The sequence below is a fragment of the Tympanuchus pallidicinctus genome, unplaced genomic scaffold (genome assembly GCF_026119805.1).
Source record: "Tympanuchus pallidicinctus isolate F22 unplaced genomic scaffold, pur_lepc_1.0 scaffold16, whole genome shotgun sequence".
NCBI lineage: Eukaryota > Metazoa > Chordata > Aves > Galliformes > Phasianidae > Tympanuchus > Tympanuchus pallidicinctus.
The window spans coordinates 458,909-479,998 of NW_026294679.1; the positions used below are offsets into that span (position 1 = coordinate 458,909).

General features: G+C 53.3%; 1 protein-coding gene across 6 annotated transcripts in view; it reads right to left on the bottom strand.

Moving 5' to 3' along the window:
* The window catches only part of PWWP2B (PWWP domain containing 2B), a 125,327-nt gene that overhangs the window by 76,484 nt on the left and 27,753 nt on the right, over positions 1–21,090 (bottom strand). Inside the window, exons 3-5 of one of the 6 annotated variants that reach the window (XR_008205070.1) lie at positions 13,730–14,666; positions 7,665–8,868; positions 6,077–7,536 (exon numbers count right to left, since the gene is read on the bottom strand). The exons of 1 other annotated variant lie outside the window; for it this stretch is intronic. The gene's annotated coding sequence lies outside the window, so the exon portion shown is untranslated. Of the gene's footprint in view, positions 1–6,075; positions 8,869–11,802; positions 14,667–16,940; positions 19,111–21,090 lie in introns of those variants that run through there. 4 more of the 6 variants (XR_008205071.1, XR_008205069.1, XM_052677053.1 and 1 more) reach the window with 4 other exon arrangements.

Here is a 21,090-nt window from a genome sequence, read left to right on the forward strand (position 1 = left end):
TCTGCTCCCGGCAGATGATGCATCTCCAGCACTGCAGCTGTGACCACACTGCTCAAGATGCTGCGGTATAAGATCTTAGGAACAGCTTGATGTAAAAGATTGCTCCGTGGCCATAGATGGAAAGCTTGAAGAGGTGGTCCAAATCAATCCCAGTTCAACCACAGCAAAGCAGAGTTAGAAACAGCACATTCATGTTCTGATCTGCTTAAAGCATCAGGTCAGCTTCAGGACCGGCTGCAGTCACTTCCTGCCCTCCCAGAACATGCAATGCAGTGGATGAATTCCAGGACACGTGCTTTCCCAGCTTTACATTTGTCATTCTTACTTCTCACGGGTGTAAACCAGACCCAGAAGGAACCCACCCCAATGCCCTGATGGCCCCAGACTGCCACAAGTGAGCCGAGGACGTCTAGCAGATATTTCAGCACTTCCCAATGCTATTTCTTTCTTTTGACTTTGGTCTCCTTTTTTTCCAGATTTTTTAAATAATTGTGGAGCCTGAAGGAAGGAGAAGGACTTTGGGATTTGTTGATCTTGTTTTTATTTTTAACACAGGGCACTCTCACAGTGCCTGTCATCAGTAACAGCACTGCCTTATTTCCCAGTGCATACAAACACTGCCAAAAGTAACTCAAAAAACATCATGTTTCAGTATTAATCTCCTGCTCGCCAGCTTTCACTTAAAACTGAACACAGCATAGAAATGACCATGGAGATGTCAGCACACAGCAGCAACACTGACCGTCAGCAGTGCCGACCTGACCAGGGAGCAGTGCAGAGGCTCAGGCTGGCAGACACAGACCCTGAGCCCTGCTGATGTCTGCAGGGAGGGTTTTTGGCCACACATTCCTCAAATGCTGCATTAATCTGAGCTGTCAGCAGCCGCTTCTGTGGCATCTACGTGCAGCAGGTCACGTTACAGAACAGCTGCCCATGGCCTGCTCCCAGCTCCTCCAGCAATGCTCACACAGCACTCAGGACCACGCAGCCCTGCTGCTCCTCCCTTAGCACAGCAGCACCCCCACAGCCCCAGCACTGCCCTCCTGTGCTTTAGGTCAGGTAATTTACCAGACTAATGGGAGCTCCCCCACTAACATTCACACTGGGCCGTTTCCCCAGCGAGACTGCCTGCCTCACCTCATTATAGGGATCACACTGCTTTGTACATAGTTTCTCTAAGAAGATTAGAATAGACACAGTGCCAGTGCTAAATATAAAAACACATTAAGCTGCTCATATCGAGTATATCCATCAGGGCTTCCAAATTAAAATTCCCAATATTTAACATACGTCAGCAGCACGACTTCCAAGCTTACTCCCCTTGAACTCCCCGTGAAACAAAGCAGAGGCAGAGGGGCACTGGAACAACAGACAGACCCACTGCAGGCCTGCAGAGGCATCCGGTGAGGTTACACAGCCGCAGTCCCGGGGCTCAGCTGATGTGGCTGCACCACGCGTGGGGAGATGCTCTGTCTGCATGTACTCAGGTAAGCAGCTGCTGGGATCAGCCCACAGAGCCAGCCCTGGGCAGCTGCACCTGCGCAGTGCAATCCACAACAGCATCCCTCCCATGGCAGTGCTGCAGCTCGGCCAGAGCCTCAGCAGTTCTGCTTTGGAGAGCACCTTTATGGTGCAGGTGCCACGGCCTCGTGGCCAGAGCCAAGGGTCAGTGCAGCTCTGTTTAGAATGGTCCTGCAGCCTGCCGGGCCTGATTGCAGAGCGCAGAAATATTTACATATTAAATAAGTGTTATCAAAGGGTCACTAAACGTAGTAGAACTGGAAGAACCCCAAAGCAGACAGATGCAACATGCAATACACATTGCTCAGTGAGGAGCCGCTCCCCGCTGTGGAGGAATTGCCATTTCTGGCTGAGTTTGTCATACCTGAATCTGTGCTGCTCCATGACATAACACTGGATGTGCCTGGGAGCGCCTCCATCCCCACCCCGTAAGCAGGCAGGAAGGATGAAGGACCCCCAGAGCACTTTGTTGCTCATCAGGATGCTTCCTAGCCCTTGCTTTCTGAACTGCTCTGCTACCTGAAATTCCTCTTCGAGGCCATAATCCAACCCTGTTTGCAGAGCACCGTGATGATGATTTCAGAATGCAAGAGCCTAAAAACAAAGCCAGAATGCTGCTCCTTTATTGCTTTAAAACATAATAACTTGCAAACAGAAAACTTGGCAGAGAGAACATAAAATGGGATTTTTTGTGCACCTTCAGTGCAGCCAGCTTAAATTAGGTAACTGTCTATAAATTGTCTGATTAGATCAACTTCCATCCAATGCAGCCCCAGCCTGAAACACCCCAGTAACCAAGCTTTCTTCAGAGAAGGTCCTTTACATCCTAAGTTCCCATGTAGTAATTTAAAGCTATAATAACTCACTTAATCCTTAAAACTGACTTGATGCTTTCTAGAACATTCTATGTGTTATTCTATGTATTCGTGCAGCATCCCAAGGGCTGACTGCTCTGTGGTGCAGCAGAGCTATTCAGCTTCTTACATCGACTGTCCACCTCCCCTCTGTAGTGCAACATGTGAAGGAGCTCCATGGTGAGAATCCTTCCCTGCGGGCACTGGGCAGCTGCCAGCACTGCGCTGCAGCTCTGGGGATAAACAGGAGCCCAGCAGCCCCTGCAGCCCAAGGGGCCAGATGGGATGGCAATAAGCACAGCCTCCCTTAGGAACATACAACTTCTGCATGAGGTACTCCCAGAGCTCCCACAGGCAGTACCAGCTGTGACCATGCTTTTCCTGAGGCCAAGGGAGACCTCTGCGGTGGGTACCTCTGGTAACAGGTTTCAGGAAAAAGCAGGACAGAAGGGCTTTATGCAGAGAGATGAGGGACATAGCATCTCCCTGGGATAGGTGTGGGGAGATGGATGGCAGTGACACCCCCAGCATCGGGGCAGGGCCCAGCAGCCAGGGCAGGAGGGCAGTGACATCCACCCGAGAGAGATGCTAATGGAGCACAGATGTATTGGGATCGATACTCTGCAGGAGATTTCTGCGTGGTGATATGAACTAATTAACTCTCCTGAGCTGTCAGAGCCTGCAGCAGTTGTGAGCTGTCCTGCTGCATGCAGCCTCCCACTGCTCATCCCTCAAAACAACACCTCCATAAAACACAGTTAGAACAGCAGTTTAAAGCACCCCAGGTCATGCTGACACACACGTAGGTCACTGCAGTGCTGGAACTGTCCTTTTACAGAGCAAAATAGAATACAGGGTAGAAAACAGAACAGCCACCACAACTGTATATGAAACAGAACCACCGGCAACGGGCCCCAGAGCACAGCTGGGGCAGTGCAGTGAGGGAAAGCCATCCCTTGGTACAGGGCTGCTGCAGGAAGCAGACACTGACAGTGGGACCTAGGACAGACAGAAGGACAAAAAGGAGGCTGATGTCTCACTTTGGAAGGGCGCATTCACCTCTCCAGCAAGGCAGCAGGGCTGCACTCCTGCTGTGCCTGCCTGCTGCTCACAGCTCTGTCCAGCTCATTCTAAAAAGCAGATTTGCTCTGAGATGTGAGAATTTAAAGCAGCAGGTTCACGATAGCTGACTTAAATTCGCACATCTGAGATGGACGCAAACAGGGCAGCCGTAGGGAGGCAGCAGCACTGGGACGGGCACAGACACCGGGAGCTGCGTGCTGGCTCGTGCTGTCTGACGGGCTGCGTTGCGCTCATTTTTAATTCCGTGCGCCATTCCTCCACATCTCTGCGAGAATACTGAGCAACACACGCGGCGCTGTCACCGGGCTTCCGTTCAGGCAGCAAAGTCACAGGACGGGCATCCAAGGAAACCGCTCAGGGACGGCGCAGCAGCACGAGGCTCGCAGCCCGCACAGCATCGCCACGCCTGGCGGAAGCTTCACTTCGCACAGCGCAGAACTGCTCCAAGTGCGGGGCTGCACGCGGCACGAAGCCTGGAGGTGGGCACTGCAACGCGACACAAGGCGATGCCGCTAGGAAGGCCATTTAGCGCAGGACGAGAGCCGCCGGGATCAAACGAGCGGCACTGAGAGCAAAGGCAGCAGCTCCACCGCTCCGCGGCCCGGGACGCCAAGCCAGCCGCTCCGCCTCGCGGGCAGCGCCCCCTGCCGGCCGCCCCACCGCCTGCGGGAGGTGCGGGCAGCGCGGGAGGACCGCCCCGCTCAGCGCAAAGGCGACGCAAAGCGCCCGCGCTCGGCCCGAACCCCGCGGCCCGCCTGCGATCTCGAGTTCCGCGGGGCGGCGGGGCCCGAACTGCGGCCACACGGCGAACAGGAGGCACTGCGACCCACCCCGCGCGGCAGAGGACGGGCCAAGCTGCAAGGGCAGCCGCTGTGCGCAGCACCAACAGGCAGCCAGCGGGGCGCTCGGTGCCGCACAGGGACACAGAGAAGCGGAACAGCAGCGCTGGAGGCTGCAGCACAGCTCCCACAGGGCGGCCTCAAACCTCCCTCACTGGAGGAAGCACTTCAGTCACCACTGCTTTCTTCACAAGCTGTACTTGAAATAGAAGAGGCAAACTCACCTGGAAGCACACCTCCGCTAAGAGCAGTATCCTCCCACAGCCCTGAGGGCAGCCTGCCTGCGCCTGGCTTTATGGCTGCTGCCCCCGAGTGCCCCGTTATGCTGATGGTGGGCAGCTGTGAGAGGGCTGGGGGCCCCGAGGGGCACTGGGGGCTTCGTGTGACCAAGGCAGGTGCTGGGCAGCCAGCTGCAGTTCGGACAGGGGCTGGTCTTTAGTTACACCTGGGCTCAAGTTTTTGTCATGTCCTATAAACCAAACTTTAAAGCAGGACTTTGCTGCTTTTTGTCTAAAATACTGAACTCTGTCTCTCCTGTAAGCGCTGAAGTTCCCTACTGAGGATAAACTCTCTGCTTTTATTGTTTATCTACTCAGAAACAGATCGCCAACTTCAAAAATAGGGCAACTGTTCCCTTAGTTCTTAATTGGTTTTATTTTTTTCCTTGCCATTCAAACTAATTAGAGTAAGGTGGAAATGTCTCCCTTGCTCTGCTTAATGAGGATTTGCATTTACGTAACTGGCAGCAACCCCAGGTGCCCGCTCAGGTGCCACACTGCAGCACGGCAGGGGCTCCATGGTGCTGTTCATCTACATTTCACTGCTTTATTCTGTTTGGGGAAGAAATAGTTCCCTGTAAGGGCAGTTCCAAAGACTGTGTTTGTTCTTAATCCAAAAGCAGCGACCAGTGAAATCAGTGAAAACCTCTCAGCATTTCCTAAGAGAATAAAAGCTGCTGTCAGACCAGCTGCTTTGCACCATCCACTCTCTCTATGGTTCGCTGCTGGGTTCTGGCTCTGCCTGTTGCCCTGGTTCCCATTACTGCACATGGGAGCTGCCAGATGCCTCAGGCACAGCAATTACAAAACAAAGGAAAAAAATTGATCTCAAAAGCGTTTCCCTTGCAGCGCTCACCAGGCACCATGGGCGTTACTGGGAGCACGCTCTGCACTCTGAGAGAGGCTGAGCACAGCCTGGACTTTCTCTTCAGTTGCACCGATCCCCATTTATGAAGGCTCACAGTGCTCCTGCTTCCACAGCAGAAGTCCCAGGGCAGCTCTGGCTGGGAGCCACATGCAGCCCGGGCAGCAGCCGTGCACCTCACAGCACTGTGCTGTGGCCAGGCCTTGCCCTGAGGATGCCGATGGTGCCTGCGGTTCCCCTGCTCACACTGCCACCTCTCACCCCATGGATCTGCAGAGCGGTTCGGGATTTGGGCACTCGGATCCCACCGGGCTGAGCTGGGCAGCCCTGCAGGAATCGCCCCCATCCAGCTGGGCTTTGCTCCTCCCAGCACAGAACCCTTCCTCGGCACAGGAGCCTTTCAAAATAGCATACAGCAGGGAGAAGCTCCTCGTCATACATCACGCAGCGGCTGAACGGATGCGGACCACCTGCATTAACCCTGCAGGGAATAAGCATCTGTAATTTTCCTCCTAGGAATCCTGATTTACCTTCACCCCCCGTCTTAGTTCACTGACATCATGGTTACGAGATACATCATTTTTATGGATTACGTCTCACAAGGGCAACATTTTAATGAATAGCAGAATTAAATGTTTGCCAGGATTTTTTCAAAATAAATGATCAATTACCACTGAGCACATCCATCACGTTTATTAGCTCCCTTCTAGAAGCATTTTTCATAACTTGCAAATTGAAAGGAGGTCGAAGTTGAATTTTATTCCTTCCTCATTTGCTCACAGTAAATACAGTGCTTGCAGGTAAGCTACCAAAACCAGCGGGCATTTCTGTGTTGGGTGTTTTGGAAAAAACTCTGCATGCACACAATAGTGCTTTTTTTTTTTTCTCCAATAAGTTCATACAAATAAGGATTTCCTTTTCCAAAAAGCCTGGGGAACTGCACCCTGGTAGATGAGATGTGTCACTTGCTCTCAAGGTCGTTGTGAAACCACCCAATATGCATTTGTTACTAATGATGCCTGAGGAGAAGGTTAGATGGAGGTTTTGTCACGTCACACACACTCTTAGTTCTTTGTCTTTTGCAAAATGGAGCCAGAAAGACACATTTCATTTTCCTATTAGCAGAAAATCAGGTTGATGTGATGATAGAGGTTACAGCCCGCGGTGGATAGAGCAGTTTGCGATGGGGGGCTGCAGTGAGAGCAGCAGGGCCAGCAGAGCCGTGTGCTGCGTGTGCCAACAGTGCCTTCCAGGAACAGATCCTCTGCAGCAGCCGGGCTGTGGCTCAGGGCGGAATGGAATGGTCCAACAGCTCTGCTGGAACCGGCGTTCCGTTATTGGCGCTTTGCCTGGGAACCTCGTAAAACTCTATTATGGCACCTGAGGAAGGATGAGGGCCTGGAGCCAACTTCTGGAAGACCTTTTCCATTCAGAGTTACATCCCAACATAGAAACATTCCCCAGTTTTCTCTGTGCCCTGGCAGTGCCCTGCTCAGGTACCAGCATGTTCTGCCTGGCACCGAGTGCTTCCCGTGTGCTGGGAATGGCATTTCCCCCATGGAAGCACCTGCGTGCTCCCAACCCCTTCCCTGCCTGCATCACAGCCTTTCCCGAATCGCTTTGCTCTTAGTAGTGGAAAATTACAGTTGTGAGGTTTTAGTACCAAACTGCCAAGGGCATGACCTTAAATAGCATTCTGTGAAATGTGTTGCAATGTTACTGGAAATGTTAAAGAGAAAAACGTTACCGTGTGAGTCAGTGAAACGCAGTCTGTGGGGCTCAGTCCTGCACCCATGGCCCAGCATGGCTTTGCAGCAGTGATGTGAGCTCCACAGCTGGTTCCTGGTTTGGAAGCAGTGTGCAGCAGCATGCAGTGGTGTTTAGCAGTGTAGCAGAGGCACGCAGCAGTGTGCAGCATCATGCTGTAGTGTGCAGCAGTGTATAGCAGTGTGCAGCGGTGTGCAGCAACTTGTTGGCTGCCTGTGGCTGCACAGAAGTCACTGGGAAACAGCTCTGTGTGGGCTGTGAGAATTCACTGCATGGGATCTGGCTGCACAGGAGTTATTTTACAGCCTCTCCAGCTGCCCTGTGTGCTCCTGTGGCCAAAGAAACAGATTTATTTGCACTTGCCAATAAATGACAGTGGAACCTTACACTGCTATATATATGAAGCCGTATATGTATCTCATCACAGCTGTGGAAGTGTTGCCCCAGGAGGCATTACCTGACTCGGGATCAGGTTATCCATGGGCTCTGTGGTTCCTGTTCCCCAGCAGCATGCAAAGCTCTCTTGGTGTGTGGTGCTTCAGATCCACAGTGCGGCACGGCAGCCCTGAAACCTGCACGCTCTGTTCCTCATGTGAGAAATCTGCACTTCTGCCAACACTGCATCCTGTCTGGAAACAGGGTCATATTTCACAGAAAGAATCTGAAAAATGTAGATCCATGTCTTTTTGAGCACGTGGTGCTGGTAAACACCCGAGTTCTGCAGTCACAGATGAGAAATAACTCAATTGCGAATGGAAAAAATCACTGGGAAGCAGATGTTGGGCTTTGGCACCGTGCTACAGAAGTGCACTGTGAATGCATCCCGACCCCCCAGCTCACAGCCACTGCATGCAGCAACCCTCCCTGCTGCTGGAGGCACACCTTCTGCACCTCCATAGGTGAGCAACAGGTAACAGCATAAGTGTGCAACCTAAAACTGCAGAGGGGGTTGTTGGCAAAACGCTTGAACTCAGGTTCTGTGAGTCCCAAACCCAACGTGACAATGCTGGATAGTTTTATGTGAGGTTGAGTTGTTTCTATGGGGAAAATTTTCATCCTATGCAGAGCTCTCAAAAAAGCTCCAGGCCCTTGAAACATGGGAAAGCAATGATGTACACTGTGACAGACGAGCCAGCATTGATCTCTGCTGCTCTTTCAAATCTGCTGAGCAACGGGAGCACATCTCCTGCCTCCTCCCCCGAGGAGATCGTGTTTCTCACCACTGCTGCTCATTTAGTTTGGCAGAAGCACTGAGGAACATGCTGGCTGCTTCCACCTGTGGGCAGGCTGTTCGTGCTCCACAGCCAGCCAGAATCCCAGTCTTCCTGCTACAGTTAACCTGCTATATTGGTCTCTGATGGGCAGTGTTATTTCAACAAATTACAGCTCTGCTTAAGCAAATCTTCCTGGCAGACCTTCCTGAGCAGCGTGGTGCAGCACGCTCATATCATGGACCATTTACAACTTTTGCATTATTTGTGGTATAACTGGGATCCCATTCACCTGTGCCTGCATGGGCTCACAAAGACTCACAACGTGCTGCACAGCGAAGGATGAAAATGCTGCTCCTGCAGAGGAGATGCTTCCAACATCACTTAACACCAGCTTCCAAAGAAGATGTTCTGGAGGTGTCTGATGTAACGCTGCCAGCTGCAGGGCCACTGGAGAGGGTGGAAATGGACTTTAGTTTACACACAACAAAGAAGAGTTAAATCTGGAAAAAAATGCTCATGCAGGATGGCAGCTGGGCACAGCAGTGCTGCACACGGGGCTGCAGAGCTCCTGAGAACTCAGCGGGAGTCCCTGAGCAGACAAAGCTGTCATCAGAGCTGAACACATCCTGCCAGAGTCCCAGCCTCATAACACAGAATCATATGTAAGCATGTGGCTACGTTTCTCGTTTCCATCTGACACGGGATTTCATCAACACTCTGCAGTTCCGTGTGTCACATCTATGCTTTTAAAATCGCAGTGAGCAGAAAAGGACTGCTGTGCCATTCAGGTGGAGGAATGGACTCGTGCAGTGGGTGAACCTCCTTCCCAGCAGCAATCCCAGCAGCACAAGCAGCCATGGATTTAAAGCTCACTGCTCTGCTGTCAAAGTTCTGAAGTACATTTCTGTTTCCCCAAAGAGGACAGCTATCGGAACCCGAGCTGTGGTGTGTGAGCGGAGCAGGGGCTGTACAGCACGAGGTGCCTGTCCTGAGGCACACAGCGTGATCTGCCTTTAGGCTGCAGGTGGGTTTCTGGACAGAGCTATAATTAGCAGGCTCCCAGCCTCCCATCCTCCTGCAGAAGCCCATTTTTAATTCTCTGTGCTGCCCTGAGGCGGCCAGACTCACGCATGGAGAGGAAAACAAGGAAGTCCCCTGAGAGGTGTGCTGCTGCGCCTGCTTCACAGAGCTGAGCAAATACTGGTGGCTGAAGACAAGGCGGCACGAAATACGGCTTTGCCTCTGGTTCCAGAAACTGCTCTGGACTGCATGCAGCCTCCAGAAGCTTCGGTGGAGTTTTGCACGGCAAACGCACTGAGCAGCAGGCAGAGCTGCAGCCACCGCTTCCCGTGTCGGCCTTTTACTGACGCTGCTCACTGCCACTCCGTGCTTTGGGGAAAGCAGTGGGAGCAGAGCAGAGGTCGGCAGCCCCTGCATCCCCACACGGTGCTTGGGTCTGGAGCACTTCATGCCCTGTGTGTATGGAGACTTCATTAGTCTTCAGCACGACGTGCCAATAGTGATTACAGTTATTAAAACCTGCTGAGCGATGAACGTGCTATTGCTGCCGATGGATCTCCTCAGGCCAACCTTTCCTCCACAACATGGAGTGCTGCCACTTCTGCAGGGCCACCCTGTGCTGGGGGAAGTGCTGGCAGAGCAGCTGGTACCACTTGGGATGCTGCCAGAGCCCAAAGCTCCACCTTCTGCCCCTCACTGAAAACAGCTCCTGGGTATTTAGGCAGAAGGACATTTGCTGCCCTCAGCATTCTCGAGCTGACTGCAGGGGAGGAAAGCAGTGTTCTGCTGCTGTGCCCCAGCATCACATCGGCTCACTGCGTCTGGCGGCACACACCAGCTGCACAGAGCTCCTCACACCGAGAGGCAGCTGGTGTCTGAGCAGCCCACAGGAAACACATCACCAGCAGCTGGAGATGGAGGTATCCAAACAGGCAGCAAAGGCTGGGAGCTTTGCTTTCTGAAGGGCGTCAGGTATTGCAACACTGCGACAGCAATGAACCGAACACGCGCAGTTCCCAAACCTGCAGGAGCCTGCATGCGCTGCAGTGGGGATGGGCAAAGCGCAGGCCCCATCCTGAAATGCAGAGTATCATTTAAAGCTGTGCTCATTCTTCCTCTTAAAGAGGCAGCAGCAGTCCGGGTAAACGTCTGGGCTACTGAGGATGGTGCAGTGTTTTTTGTGAGCTCTGTAAACACACAGAGCAAAAGAAAAGAAAGTGAATTTTTCCTCATTTTCCTTGCGTCACAGCAGCTTGATCTCACCTCCTTCTGAGTACGTACATTGACATTCAAACTCCAGAAATAAAACGTTTTGTCTTGCTTTATAGCATCGTGCTCCATTCTATCAGCCATTTCCTCACTTTGCAAACTCTCTTTGTACTCTCAGCAGTGTTCCTTCAGCTCTCAGCGATGTCATGCTGAAGCCACGCTGCCATCCCAGCCGGCACACGCACTTCTGAGACTGCCCACCTGGTCACGCACTGCAGGCCCAATGAAACCCTGCACTTCCGGGCTGAATTTCGCCACCACTCTGCAATTACACACCACTCAGCTCAGCAATTACAACCTGTGTATAACGGGGCAAATTTGCCAGCATCCCCAGCCCTGGCTGCAGGCCCAGCACCCCGCATGGCCCGGTGGCTGTGGGAGCCCAGCTGGCCTGGCAGTGCCTGCAAAGGTCAGGGAGTGCCTGTCCAAACAGCACGTCTTTCCTTTGTGTACACATCGTTCTGCGCTTTTCAAAGATCTTCAGTATTTGTCCTGGGTCATTAAAACGCAGCACAGTGAGCCGTGTTTGCTCTCACCCAGCGCAGTGCATCGCCGCAGTGCTTTGTGCCACCGAGCTGCTCCTCCCGGGAGTCCCCGCGCGATTCTTCCATGCAACGCAGACGTTTGCACGTGAGCGCTGCCACAGGGAGGGACGATCGCTTTGTAAAAACGCGCATCACCTCCGTTTAAGTTCGTCTTTCTGGCAGTTTTCTCACCGAAGCTCAGTCCCAATTCCTCTAGAGAGCCACAGGTCGGTAGCCGCCAGACCGCCGGCCAGAGCTTCTTGGAGCCAACAGGTGCGCGAGCCGCCGCACCTCAGCAGCGCTGAGACACGCACCGCGCGCCCGCGGCTCTGCGGAGCAATCGCTCACCTCCGCCACACGGCGCGGCTCCGCCGGCAGAGGGCGTTGCGCGGCGCGAGGCTCCTGATAGCCAGCAGGGGGCGCCCGAGAGCGGGGCGGCGTGCGGAGCTCCGCTGCTGCCCGCGCGCTGCCGCGTGCTGCGGAGTGATGGGCGCAGCTCCTGGTGTGTGTGTGTGTGTGTGTGTGCTGCTCGTGGGGTGTGTGTGTGTGTGCTGCTTCTGTTGTGTGTGCTGCTCGTGATGTGTGTGTGCTGGTCCCATCGCTGACTTGGAACGATGCTGAGTTATAATTCCAGAGCACAAACACACCTAAAATGCCGTGAGTTTTTAACTGGTGCTTTTCCTCGGAATCCACCCCAATTACCAGCTGCAGAACAGCAGCTGCAGCTCAGATCTTGATCGTGTTTAATGCCCAGGAACAAAAAATTTCAGCTTATTTTGAAAAAGCTCCACTAAATTCCTGTTGCTGCCCTGGACTGGGGTTACCTGGTTCTCAGTGCTCTCTTCTGCTCTCATTCTGCAGCTGCAACTTAATGGTTTAACATCCACAGCAAGTAGTTTTCTTGGAAATTAGCAGCATGAAATCTAGATTAAACAAGATCGCTTACATTTGAGCTCCTCACCTTCCTAGTGTGTTTTTAGAGCAGGAAATGTTATGGCTTGGAATCTCATAAAAAAGGATTTATAATGGTCAATGATTAGCACATCAGTGCACCAGGTTGCAGCAAAATTGACTCAGGCTTTGTTTGCCTGGCTGTGATTCACCCATGTGCACACAAGCAGCAAGAAGTTTGGGCCCAAAAGGAACAACACAGTGTGGGATCTGGGGGTCACTGGGTGAGGAGAGGCTGAGGCTGCGGGCAGCTGGCCTGGTGGCCTCATCTGACCTGGGGCTGGGGCTGCCCACATCCCTGCGACTTGCCGAGCTCATCCTGGAGGTGTCTGCTGTTGGCAGCTCCCGCAGCACCAGCGCCGGTCAGTGGGCCCAGCTCATGGCTGCGGTGGGGCTGCTGGGACTGAAAAAGGTGGGAATGCATTTCACGACAGTCACAGCTTATATATCGAGCATCCTACAGTGCCAAAACGCAGAGGCAGCACATTCTGGCGTGGGCTTTCGTCCCAAGGGCTGGCCGTGCAGGACAAATGCTGCAGGGAGTTCAGAGAAGTGACTTCCTCCTCTGCAGATCTTCCCACCAGTGATGAAATCCTCTACCAACCATTCTCCGTCCTTCATCACACCTACATGATTTCTGATCTCTTAAAAAGAAATACTAAAAGAAAATGTAGCGAAGCAGGGCTCCTTGCACCACTTTGAAAACACAGCCAGCAGCCTGGTGTCATTCCCTGATTCTCTTCACAGAATCCAGCAGGAGAAAAGAGCCCTTATTTACACACAGCCGTTTGCTGATTTTTTCTCCGAAGCACCCCCAAGTCCTCATGAGAGCTGCCCTGCGAGGGCCCTCGCCCTCAGGCAGCTGCAGTTTGCCACAGGGAGAGCTGGAGTTAGGTGCTGGTAGCACCAGCCCGCGCTTCAGGAAGGCACCCCTGAAATGCCGGATATCTTTTATCCGGTGATGGTTGCTGTCGGTAAGGGGAGCTGACACCTGGCGTCTGTGAGCTGCGATGTGAGCGGGCTGTTTGCTCCCAGGAGCTGCACGGGGGCACTCAGCCGCTCGCTGGGAAACAGGCCAGATTCCTCCCATCCAGGGCCTTCCAGTTTGTCAGCACATCCGGATCTGTTCTTTAGCAGGAAAGATGCACAGACAGCAGCACTTCAGCCCTAGCACTGCTGCAGTAAGCATTTATTGCAGTGCAGCGAGCAGTGCAGCAGCAAGTGCTGGGGAGCTGAGGGGTGTGCAGCACCCTGACCTCTCATAGGGATGGCAGTGCTGTACGTGCTGGGCAGGCGACAGCTGCCTGTTTCCTGTGCTCCTGGCACTGCTCAGCGCAGCTTCATGGTAGGCAGCACACACAGCCTCACAGCAGGGCTCCTGAACACTCAGCCCCTGCCCTGCTCACGTCCCAGGGCCATTAACAGAACGGAACAGGCAGGGTCTGGTTAGAAGGCTCAGTTCTGTCAATGAATCCACGCACTGCAACACTGTCTGAGACTTGAAGGAGATGAGGACGAGGAGCTCTGGAGCTGTGCTCCCCCACCCCAGCGGATGTTGGTGGCCATGCATCGCCGTGTCATGCTGTGAGGCGGCACGATGCCCAGGACGCAGCTTTGCAGATCGGTTACTGCTTCCTCCCTGCACCCAGGAGCCACATCGCCCACCTGGCCTCCGTGTGCAGAGCCTCGTGCTGTGCCAGTCTCCAACGCAGCAAGGCCGTTCTCTGACATTCTCCAAGGGCTTTAGTTCTGCAGAGCGGGGAAAGCCAACACAGAAAAGGTATGCAGAGGGATTCCTTTGTACTGAAGAGGAACTGACACTGAGCAGTGATACTATGAACCATGGCAAATGCATTGCTGGGGCTCAAAAAACATATTTAGATAAATTCAGTCTTTCAGTGAAAAAAAAAAAAAAAAAAGCTACGGAAACTACAGAAACATGAAGTAGGTGTAGAGAATTAGAGCAGGTGGGTTCACCAGGCAAATGTCCAGCATTGCAAAGCCAGCGCCCACTGTCCACAGTGCAGCCCACCCGCCTCGATGCCCATTGCAGCAATCACGGTAGCAGCACAGCCAGCCTGGGCACACTGAGCTGTGCTGATGGAGGACAGGGCAGGGGCTGCAAGGCCACGGTTTGGCAGGGCACTGCCTGCTGTGCCTGGGTGGTGTGGCTGCTGGCAGTGCCTGGCAGCAGCCTCCTGCGACACGGGCATTGCTGCGTTGGGTCAGGCACAGCTGCGGTAGGCAAGGGCTGTGATGGGATCCTGCAGCACCACTGGGATGGAATGAAACTGGCCCTGGCCTTGGGCAAGGGGGTGTGGGAGCAGGGAAGGGCACATGGGCTGGGCAGGGACGTTGGGGCTTATCTGTGTCACGGAGGTTCCTCTTTCTCTCCTCCTCCTTCTCCTCTTTCTCTCCTCCTCCTTCTCCTCCTCGCACTGGCATACAGCTGCCCCAGCCCTCAGCACAGCAGTGCCTCACCTGGAAGGGAAAAGTCTGCACTGAAACACCATACCTGGGCCATGGCACAACTGGGCATCCTAGTTTAAGGGCCCAGTTTGGGGCCTGCTTTGCAGGGGAGTTGGACTCAATGATCTCTGGAGGTCCCTTCCAGCCCCTACAATTCTGTGATTCTGTGATCTGCAGCCAAGGGCTGAGCAGCAAGGGATACTTCACAGCCAGAAGCTGTGCAGCCAGGGGCACCTCAGCACTGCAGCATCTGCAGCCCGGCACTGACACTGCATCAGCTCCTGACTGAGCCATCAGAAGTCAAAAAGGCCATACAAGAGTTAAGGCTCAACAAAGCTACCATAAATATTATGCAGCTGTTTATTATGCTGACATTTCCACAAGGAAATCCTCCTGTCTGCACAGCACAGGAAGCCGTCCCCTGGAATAAGCACACCCAGCAGACAGACAAAGACCACTTGGCAGCAGAACGGCTGCATGCTGGCGTGGGTCACCTCCGTGCTGCAGTGGCTGCAGGGGACACCTGCACAGCCCAGAGCTGCTGAGCTGCAGATGCAATGCAGCTGTCTGCCAAGTGCTGCAGGCCATTATGAACTCACTTTTACAGGGACTTTATCACAGAGTGTACCACTCATCCCTCAGGGGAGAGATCCCCAGCTCAGGCTCAGTGGGCAGCTACTGACCCAAAGCAGGAAGAGGCAGAGTTGTTATTATCATTTTAACTAATGCAACTGCAGATGCCATTCCTTACCTTTTTCTAAAATGCTGAGGTGAGCTCAGTCCACATAAAATGCAATCCCTATTTTCCCATTGCATTGCTGACTTTAATAACCTTGCTAATATTCTAGGGATCAAGTTCCTCTTGCAGTGTTAGCTCAGCAGCACAGCATTGAGCAGAGCCAGTCAGAGTGTGCTCTGCACATTAGCCAAGCCACAAATGAATTCCTCTTCTTGAGTCCCGACAGCAGGAGCCACACAGAGAGGGCACATGGCAGCGGGTACAGACGGCACCAGCAAAAGTTGCTTCTTGCCACCAGGAGGAAATATTTCCCAGTGAGAGCCACCGCCACTGCACAGCCTCCCCTGGGTGTGGGTCTCCAGTGCCAGAGGATTTCAGGGTGCGAAGGACTGGGTGAGCCCTGGCATGTCCTCCCATGACGGCTGGTTGGTGGGCTCCCCTCCACTGGGGCTGTGCTGCAGATCTACAGGTCAGCCTGTAGTGCAGTCCCGTGTACGTTCTGAAATGCTTCAGAAGAAAGAAAATACCTCTCCTTGTGCTGAGATATAGGGCATGCAGGGTGCCCATGGATCAGCCCCCTTGCCTGCCTGCTTCTGCTCTGTGCCTGCTCCTGCCCTGAAGAGTCGACGGTATTTTCTTCACTGGTGCATGGTGAGCTGCTTTGGACGTCAACGTACAAGGAAAGAGTTAATGCAGAGAGACAATGGAATTTGCTGTGGGAAATGTTATTAATTTGGCATTTGATTTATGCAGAGTCAGGTGAGAAGCTGGGGCACTGAGCAGCTTCACAGGGCCTGAGCTCAAAAACCAGCTCAGGAGCCATCCTGATACTCTGAAGTCTCAAATTCAAGCACTGATGTTAAATCTTCCGTTTCAAAATACCATTTCAGAAGCACAATTTAGGGAAAGCTGCCCCCTGCAGCGGAAATAATTTCAGGGAGAAATGGCGCTACTGACTGCAGTGCTGACTACACAGGAGCTGAACAGGAGGTAACAAACCACACTGTGTGCTGTCTGCGTCTGGAGAGCAGCAGCCCCACAACTCTCCACCACATCCTGTGTGCGAAAAGCACCGCAGGGAACGGGTGGTGCCAGAGCGAACGCCATCCGAAACGCAGTGAAAGCACTGCTGGACTCTGGCTAATCAACTCCTCTTGGAAACTTAATTTGTATTGATTGGGAACATCCAATGATGGAGACTGATACCAGGCAATGACTACACACTGTGCAGCGCTTGTTTGCAGACAGTAGCTTTTCACTTACAAGGCGCTATATCGCCAATTCCCAAAGGGTAAAAAATAAAGTATTCTGATACCCGGACAGTTCCAGAACATTCTGGACAAAGTGCTGTAGCAGATGATCTGCAGCCTCCCTCTAGAGGTGCCACATGATGTCACACTCAGTGCCAGGTACCCCCCGTGTCACATCCCCACACCCCCTTGTGTCAGCTGTGCACGGCTCTGTCCTCCCCCAGGCATCCCCATCGGCTCCCAGGACCTGCTGTCTGCTTGCTCCCCCCTCCCCTGCTCCCAGCTCCCTCCCACCCTCCGGGCTCACACGGCAAGGCACGACGGGCCTCAAGTAAGCTTTCATACCACTTTATGAAATACCCAGAAACAGAACTTAAAGCCTTCCCCAGACACGCTTACCTTGCTGCCTTTCACCAAGCAGCACTCCATGTATTTGATGGTTCTCTTCTCAAACACTCTATTTGCTTTCTTTAGACTCAAATAAGAAGGAACAAGAAAACTGGAGTGCAGTGTGATAGCTGTTCCTTTTTCCTGACTCAGTGTGGATGGGGGAAGCTTTCCACTGCATAGGCTGGGAGTTCAGTCTGCCCATCCAGAGGCTGAATGCAGCCCTGCACAGTGACGCCTTCTTCCTTTGGCCCAGACCCCACTCACCTGTCGCTGGCTCAGGATCTCGACTTTGGGTGGCACAAAGTTCTGATCTCTGCAAACACCTGGGCAGCACGTATGTCCTACGGGGAGGAGAGGCGGGGTGGGCTTCTCTTTGTTGGTGTTTCACATTTTGGAGCTATCCTCACAGGTTTGGTTATACGAAGAATGATGGCTGCCTCTCTAACAACAGACTGTGAAGCAGTTATTGATTTACGAGGAAGCTTTGCAGCGTGAGCAGCCCTACAGCAGCCAGGCAACACCTGCAGTGGGACGAGCAGCTCCTGCACTGTGCTGCTGCTGTGCACAGAGAGGGGATGCGGTGCAGTGCTGCTGGACACGGGGATGTGTGCATTGTGCTCTGCTGCAGCTTGCCACGTGTGTCAGTGCACAAGCAGGACATGATGCTTCCTTGCTTTTTTTTCCTGCTATTGGTCAGAAGCCACCATTGCAGTCTATGCACATACGAAGAGAAGCAGATGGGAATCAAAGCTCTTATGATATATGACTGCAGTACTAATAAGGAGATTGCCACAGTCAGACACACAGAGGATACAGCCCTATGAACACCGTGCTGCAGGGCTGTGTGGGCTGCATGTGGGATACCCAGAGACCTCAAGCACACCTCTCCTGGCAAGAGCCTCTGATTAACACATAGCTGCCATCGATGAAAAGAAATGCTGCACCTGTGGCTATTTGCATTCTGTTCCACTGTTTCACTGCACTCTTCACCAAAAAAATTACCATTATTTTAATTTCAAACACAATCTATACAAAGTATCTGTCCGTACACACCAAGGCACCTTGCTTCCAGCTAACCACTCATAAATATTCATTAGAGAATTATGGAGCTATTAATGAGGGTAACTGCTGAGGAGCATTCATTAGCTGTCTTCCGCAAGAAATGAAATTTGCATTTTTCAGTGTGGAAATCAGCTTTGTGAAACGGCACCTTGAATGGCAACAGAACTCCTCGTAAGGCAGTGAGCACACAGCCTTTGTCAGGGTGCTGTGCGCTGTGCAGCTGAGGCACTTTATGGGGATGACAAAAAGTGCTTTTCGTAAACCTTAACTGGAATCACAGAATCCTTCAGGTTGGAAAAGACCTCTGAGATCAGCCCTGTGCCACACTGGCTGTCCCTCTGCATTTCCCTGAGCACAGGGACTCGCTTCTGCCAAACTCACGTGGCATGGAGACGCCTCTGTCAGTAGCTGTGATTCATCCTGAGTCGCACGCTGAGGTCACTGCCTTCACGTTTCCTCTGATTAATTTCCCAGCAGGACACATCGCAGCGCTGTGTGGGACGAGCTCATGTTGCCATGGCACAAATGACCACAGTCCCACAGGAGGGACCTCTGGGTCCCATACGGCCAGGCCAGAGTGCCTGCAGTGACAGCGGGTGGGGAATGGAGCTCCCATGGAGCTGGTGATTGTCCTACAGCTGCAGCTAATGGAAACGCACAGGAGAATCCCAGGGGAGTGCACATTGGGTAGAGCAATTATTCCTCAGCCTGAAAGGCAAGACAGGAATCACATTCCCTAATGCCTCTCCTAAAGCAATAATTAATAGTTGCTCTTTGGCACTTGTATGGTACAATAATGGCATCGGAGAATGGGGAACGCAGGGCAGCCTGAGGTTCCCCTCAGCGGTGATCATTCGTAACAGAAGAGCTTTTACCCAAGAAATGAGAAGTTTCTGGATTTCAGGTGGGATTCACAGCCACAGCCCAGGTCAGTGGGCTACAAAGACATCTACAAAGCCGACCTGCTTGTCTCTGCCTGGGCTCCACCTGTCTCCAGCAGAGAGCTCCTGGGGACCTGTAACAGAATGTCAGAAACCAGCACAGGAGGTGGAGCCTTTTCCTCAGGGCTGCTGGGTGCTGCAGAGCGGTGCCAGGCTGCAGGAGGCTGCAGAGAGCTGAGCTCCCATTCTGCTGCTCCCACATTGGCCCTGGGTTACTTCTCCAAAAGAATGGCGATGCATTGGCACAGCTGCCCAGGGGCGGGGAGCCCCCGTCCATGGAGGAGTTCAGACCCGCAGGGATGTGGCACTGACTCAGCACTGAATTCGCTCTTTATAACCCAGTGCTGAGCGGGGGTCATGCAAATAAGGAGATACAGGCATTCCTCCTTCCCATAGGTGAATCAACATCCATCCATCCATACGCGATGAATCGGAATTGCATTTTGCTTTGCTCAGATGTCTTGGAGGTGAGTTTGAAGCCGCCTGTGCCAGGGGTGAGCCCCAGGTGGAAAGCCCAGCCCAAAGCCTTGGGACAAGAGCCGGCATGCAAACAGGATGCTGAGGGCTTATCCTAAATGCATGGAATGACAAAACACTTTCTGACTTCCATGAGTGATTCACGGTTTTTACTATTTTGGGCAGACCTTTTTGAAGTCATCAGCATGGTTCCGCAACAGATTCCACTCCGCAAACCTTTGCCAGATGTTGAAACACCAAACACATCTGACCCATGGATCTCCTCTGCTTCCTCTCTCCCTGAACACGATGTCAACTTCTCTGGTTTCGGATGGTGGAAGCACTCAGCAATTGGGAAAAGCGCCCGCTCAGCACGCTGCTGGCAGCTGCGCTGTGGGATGCTGGTGGTGCTCTGCTGTCTGCAGGCACAACGCTCTGCGGGGCGCGGGTGTTTCCTGCAGGCACTGCAGCAGCCCGGCCTGAGCACTGCGTTCAGCATCACCACAAAGCACAGCCCTCGTGGCTGACGTTGGATTAAATCAGAGACAAGGTAACAGATTTAGCTGGATCTAATGTAAAGTTTTAGCACGGTGTGGATGAAAAACGCTGGAACTGGACAGTAAACTTGTCCCAGCCACGTGGCACTGAGGCCTCCCACCAGGAGTGCTGTGGGATGTGCGGGAGGAGCCAGCGCTGGTCCCAGATGTGTCCCTGTGGTGCCGCTGTCCTGATGTTCTCATTGGGAGCACGGTTCAATTGCAGCATTCATAATGGAGTACCGCTCCACTGGGCCACACCAACACGCAGTTCCTGCCACGAGCTCCCAGCAGCAGTCCATGGCACAGCCTCCTTAGCTGCTGTCCCCACTCACACCGCCACCGGGCAGCATTTGGGCCACAGGCAGCGCAGGGCGGCCAGCAACACAGGGCTTATGGTGCTGCGAAACCACACCAGTGTCCATAGGAGAGCAGGCACAGCACGCACAGATGCGTTTGCGTAACAGGAGGAAGGAGAACATCTCCATTATTAGGGAGGAATGTTTCCCGGCACAGCCTTCCTGCAGCTCAGCAACCCCTGGTGCAGCAGGCAGGCATCACCGGTGCTTCGCAGCCGCACACCTCCCGAGTGGGAGCGGCTTCCCGTCAGGCTGGTTTCAGGCCGGTTTCAGGCTCTCCCCACTTTCCATCACCCCACCCTGACGCACTGCTGCTGCACTTGATAGCACTGCACATGCTCCAACCAGGGCTGCTCCTCGGCTGTGCAAGGGAGTGTCGGGGAATTCCCCGCGTGATTCAGGTGTGACCTCCACACTCAGCTCCAGGCTGTGCCACCCCGAGCTGAGATTTTCCATTTCCCCTCTGTGCGGTGCAGCACCTCGACCCCTCCTGGCAGCACGGTGTGCTCTCCACTGCCCCAGCCGGGAACACAGAGCACGCCGGTGTGAGAGCTGCAAGCACCCTAGTGTTCCTGCCCAGGGAAGCAGAAAACATGGAAGAGAAACCTTGAAAGCCACAACACCCACATACTACAGCTCTGGGGCTCTGCCGGAAGGGACTCTGCATCTCTTTGACATCTCATGCATGAGAGGGGTGAAACAA